The 6000-nt window shown below is 41.7% G+C and overlaps 1 protein-coding gene across 1 annotated transcript in view; it reads right to left on the bottom strand.

The window, feature by feature from the left end:
• Positions 1-3443, bottom strand: part of NCOA7 (nuclear receptor coactivator 7) — a 93030-nt gene extending 89587 nt beyond the window's left edge. The window contains exon 1 of the mRNA XM_065833953.2: positions 3313-3443. The gene's annotated coding sequence lies outside the window, so the exon portion shown is untranslated. The remainder of the gene's footprint in view (positions 1-3312) is intronic.
• Between the last annotated feature and the right edge of the window lie 2557 nt (positions 3444-6000).

The following is a 6000-nucleotide window of genomic DNA, read 5'->3' on the forward strand; positions in this document are numbered from 1 at the left end:
CACAGCACATGCTTTCTAGCACTCAGTGTCAGTACTGGGACAATCGCTGTCTCGACTCCTCTGCTAATCTCGTTGCTGTACTTTCAGCTAAACATGAAGTTTGTATCTGATTTTTTTTTTCCAAAACAGGGTATTCTATAAGACACAGATTTTCCATAAAACAGAGTCTCCTGCTTAGAGGATACATTTTGATGGCGTACTGCAGTTACTACCTATTATATCTATATCATTACTCAGGCAAAAGACAAGAAAGCCCAAGGTTACATTGGTTAAAATCTCAAAGACCTCACTGGTACAAGGGTTTTCTATCAAAGCACAGAACAGGGCCTTGCTCTCAGTTATTCCTCTGGCACTGCTTAGGTAACAAAATTGGAAAAAAAAAACAGGAGGAAAACTGCAGACCTGAAATAGTATCACCTGACTTATTTTGGATTTGCCAAATTGCAATAGAAGATATGCAGCCCTGGCCATTGAAGTGGTGGAAAACCTACTTATCTCTTAGCTGAACTTGCACAACAATGACAGTGACTAACACCTTATTTTAGCTCAAGGAAAAGGTGTCTCTGTCCTTATGTACCAGTTCACTGTCCATCATCATTCCAAGCACAATGCATAGATTACATACAGCAGACAAAGTAACTACACATTTCTACAGTATTTGCATTGCACCAAGCATTTCAAATACATATTCTAGCCTGCTGGCGTAGGGAAGAAATCACTCAACCTCCTGTCAGAGGAGCAGAATAAGCAGGCTAGAACTGGAACAGAAGAATCATATAAGTCCTTGGTATCGCTCCGTGAGTTATTGCCTGAAGCTCAACCCATGGAGTTCATGTCATTGGAATAAACTGTGTGAGTGGGATCTAATATACCATTTTATTTTGTTAAGTCTAGAAGTAAGAGGTAATGACTGTCTGTTACAACAATGAATACAATATACACACACACACACCCCACCTTTGAAATAAAACCTTTGGAATGAAATTCAGTTTGGGTCCTTCTGTAGCTTGGAGGATAGAAGACAGCCTGGATGGTTTCCTGTTTCTCAGGGCAATATGCTCCATGGCAATTGATTTGAATAAAAATGATCTAATAGAGTTTAATTCATTGTCTTTGTGATATCAATGCTTAGAATATCTGAGAAAATCTTACATTCATGTCGCTCATTCACCTCAGGATCAGGCAAATTTGTTTTATCACTGCACTATTCTGATAGAGACAAAATGCAAGTTTGCTTTTTTAATCACTTCCAAATTGTGAATTTTTACCCTATAAAAATATTTCTCACTCAAACTCACACACATAACACATGGAAAACAGAACAGACTTGGGACACTTAAGTACAATGTCTGAATGGGTTTTGATCTCCCACAATATACACTCCAGTGTATATTAATAGAGCTGCACAAATTACACAGAAAAAAAAATGGTCAGAGTTACTGACAAGAAGTTTTTGGCCTGCACTCTGATCACTTTACACTAATTCAAGAAAAAAAATTGTATTGCTCATGTATAGTACACGTAAATAACTTGAACATCTGCAACTGTTAACTTATGGCTCATTTATTTAAGAAAGACAACCTGGCATAAAGAATTACACTGATAAGCTTGAATACCATAACAGTCCAGTTTTGAAAAGGTATAAAAATTAAGGTGACATGAATCTTTTCTTTTTCCACTAGCAGTCATCCTGGTTTTCCCAGTTACTCTTAGAATTATTCACCATGAAGTAGTCACAAAATAGGTTTCATACAGGCAGATTTTTATGCATAATCGAGGCTCTGCTTGATCCTACCATGCACTGGGGGGCTGACTTCTGTAACAATACATCACTACGTTTAGCCTGATTTCTTCAGTTTATGTAATGATGAATTTTCTGAGTGTCAGCAGCTAACCCTGTAACTTTGAATTGATTGTCCAGATATCACTAGGTTTGACAGAGGTATTAAAAATTCCTACAAGTTTCACAAAAATGAAGGACAATAGAGCTTGAAACCTTTATAAGAAGTTCTGCCTTAATAACCAGCTCTGTGCACACATTTCTACTGTTTAACAGAGCAAACCAGAAGTTTCTTCCAAAATGTTTTGCAGAAGAAAGACTGTAAAAGAAAAAGCATTTGCTCAGATACATGAGGAGATTATAAAAAAGTTATATTTGCTTAAACTAAGGTATTTTGCTGAGCTCAGTGGACACTGGATAAAGCATCCCACTGCCATACCTTGTCCTGAACTCCAGAATAACATGCATTTTAACACAGGCTAAGAGTACAAAAAGCAGACACAGGTCTTCCTGGATCAAATATGGTGGGAGGGGAAGAACAGAAGATCACAGAAAACAGTACAAGACCTTGTAAAATTATTTATAAAAATATTCTCAGTGAGTTACTCCCTCATTTTACTTCAGGATTTTTAAAATATTTTCTGTAACTACTAAATGACTAGTCTCCACAATATTAAGACATGACACTGCACATTCTCACATACTGCCCCCTTGCTCTAATTAAATTAAACTGCAAGAAGATAGAGCAAGTCACTGCACAGCTTGGAAGACGATCTTGTAGTGAGGAGTATCAGAACTGCTGTAACATTTGGACAACCCTTTTGAGATTTTTCTTAGCTTCTTTCCATAAAAACACTATTACAGTGAAAATAGATATAAAAATATAAACTACAATAATATTTTTCCCCCAGAAAATCATTATAATCTAACAGTTAGCTAACAATTCTGACCATACATGGAAATTAAACATAAAATAGCAAAAGATTGCGCATCATCTTTTCCTCCCCTTTCCTCTCCACCTCCCTGAAACCAGGATGATGTATATTTAAAATCAGGCTAACTTAAATAAGAAAAGGTGATGCCAAGACTTTCCAGATCAAACACACAGTTGAGGAAAGAGATAAGTGATAAATGCACATGTGATACGTAGTTATAAATACCATTTAAAGCTTTTGTGAAAATCAGGATTTTCGCTGCTGCTGAAGCATGTACCCCAGCTACTAAAGACTATTTGTACTTACCATTATATAGCAGAAACATACCCTAATACTTTCAGTAAATTAGCACATTACTTTGATGTTATTCTTACTCATTTTTACGTAGTAGGTCTACTGTCACACATCAATTAACGTGGCAAATTAAAGCAATTATAATATGTAATATATTCATATGGAACAGACAAGTTAATTGCATGCTGCTTTACAGCTTGCATTTAAAGTAATCGCTCTGTTTTTTCGGGTTCAAAAATTCAGCTTTGCATACCAGACTCTGAAAGCTGGGGTACAGTACCTCTAACACTCAAGGTTACTCACATGGTTTTACTGACACACTGCCGTTCCGTTGTGTTGAGTTAAAAGTAGCATCGGCCCCAGACATTCCTTCCCTGGTGCTTTCAGAAAAAGCATTCTTCTCCAACCAGCATCGCAGGGATGCAGGCACAGGCACCAGCTGCTTCTGTGCTGGCAGGAGGCTGAATCGCTGGCAGTTTCACTGATGCATTTCTCTAACGGGTACAGGAAGCCAGAGAAGCGGCATCATCTTTTGTCAGCGCACATGACTTGTACAGAAAAGATACTTCTAAAAATAACTAGACAACATACGACTCTCGGTGCTACTTTTCTGGTGGTCTAGTAGTCCACCCCCCACCCTCCACAATCTGTGTTCACATCCAGGAAAAGATTTCTTATTTCAGTAAAACTTCTCTAGAACACACATTAGAGTTTTCACTACTCTGGTTGTAATCAATGACACTTTCACTGGTCAATGGGAATTTAGTATGATATATTACACATCTTGAAAATAACTTCTTGATTGTCAAGCATAACAGAGCAAGAATTATTTGTTTCTACCTCTGAGAGTTTCCTAAGACATGGACAAAACACATTCACTCACCCCACCATCAATCATGAGATCTTTCATAGGCTCAGCTACTTTTATGAAATTGTCAGGAGGAATATTTTATCTCTATCACTCAGGCAGCTTAAGAATCAGGGAACTCACGCCTACCTTCCTCTGAGGTGTCACACAGCAAAGGCACTCTAAGAACAAACAGTAGCAACTATCCTTTTGTAATAAATTCCTTCAACACTGCAAATGCAGCTGATGTGGACCTGCTCTATTTTTAACCTAGCTGTCTCAAGTGTGCTAGTATCAGAACCATCAAAACACAGAAATCAGTACCCTCCAAAACCCATCTGAGAAGCAGCCAGCCTATGCTTTTAACCACTACACTGTGGACCTAGTGAAGCATAAAAATTCCTTTAAAGCTAGTTCAGTTTTTGCAGGGCAGAACCATTTTAATATTTCGCTGGTGTTCCTTGCAGGGTCGGAGTTGCAGGAAACCAGGTCCCACTTTGCCTTTTCTCTTCAACAAGGGGCACAGATGACCTGTCGGGACCAGATGACCTCACTCACCTAATCACATCACCCTCTTTGCAGTGGCCTCAGAACCTGGTATGCCTCAGTTTGAGCTGTGCTCTGCCTCCAGTGCTCCACAGCTTGGTCTCCTTAAGGCCTGAAATGCTTTGGTCTTACCAAAGAAGCTGCTATTGATACACACATGTGAAATGCAGTTCCTGCAGTATATAGTACATCAGACTGTATCTAACAGGGTCTGATTGTAAACTACATTTTATAAGTTATCTACCTCATTGCACAATAAAATTGCTGTTTGGACAAAAGTTTCAACGTAATTAAGATACACATTTTGTTCAAGTCTGCTACTGCAAAGGGTTTGGGATGAAAGGCACTGTTGGGTGAACAGGGACTCTGGTGAGACAGAAACCAAACACAAACCTGAGTACATCCCTGAGGAAAGTGGTCTCGATAGGTTTGCTTTCAGATTCTAAAGCCTTTAAATATAAGCTAATGCATATTTGCAGAGTCCACAAGCATAAAGTTTGAAGTTTACCTGTCTTAACATGGAAAAGGTTTCTTAGATAATGCATTTCAGAGGCAGAGGGTTTGAGAACTAGAGAAATTTCCTTGTGTAGAGCAAACCCTCTGATGGACACTGTTTAAATAAGGAAAAATTATTTTGCTAGAACAATTTGTGGATCTACTTTGCTCATGAAATCAACATGTCAGAGGAAAAAGCACTTATGGAGATAGCATCTGCATCAATGGTGGAGTTTTCACTCCTTTAATTGAAACCTTACGAAAAAAAAAAAAAAACAGAATCACAGATTCACATCTCTGGGGTAAGGCAGCCCTGGCAGCGCAAAGCAAGGGAACTGCCGATCTGGTTTCCCTCTGTGGCGCCACGGGCTCCCACCTGAGGCAGACCAGACACCGAAAACCGGAGAAGCTGTGTGGTTTGCTGTTCCCACAACCTGCCTGGAAAGCAATTAGAGCGGAGCGGCGGAAAACCTCCCAGCCCGGGAGCCGCCTGCCGGGACTGGCAGCGCAGAGCGCCTGGCTGACGAGGCCTTGCCAGAAGCCGTTACGGCAACACCCTGCAGAGGGACCATCTCGCAAGGAGCAGAGCGAACAGACAACACGAAGCGAGCAAAAATAACCCCCCTCAGTCCCGTTCCCGCCGGGGGCGGCGGGAGGAGTGAGACCCGGCCCGCACGGCGCCTTCCTGCTAACGACCCGCCCGCCCTTTGCTCTGTCGTCGCAGCTCCTGCCTGTCGCGCTGTGCGGGAGTCACCGGCTCCCACTCCTGCACCGCCAGACCGACGGCAGGGCCGGGGGACCTGCCCCGCGCGGCCACCTACGGCCATCCCCCTCCCACCCACGGCGAAGGACCTTCATCCGTCTTGCCTGAGGCGGCCCCTTTCCTCCCCACCCCCGCTTCCCCCTTTCCATGGGGTGCAATGGAACGTTCCACCCTACACACAACTGCCTCCGGGACTTGGTGCTGCCCGGAATGGGGGAGCACAAAGAAGAGAAAGCAGCACGACAATGAAATACCGGGGGGGAGGGGGGGTGTGTGTGTGTGGGGTGTGTGGTTATGTGAATTAGTTCTTGAGGCAGGACTTGGGAGAATGTAGTACAAG

Source organism: Patagioenas fasciata, chromosome 3, assembly GCF_037038585.1.
Source record: "Patagioenas fasciata isolate bPatFas1 chromosome 3, bPatFas1.hap1, whole genome shotgun sequence".
Lineage (NCBI taxonomy): Eukaryota > Metazoa > Chordata > Aves > Columbiformes > Columbidae > Patagioenas > Patagioenas fasciata.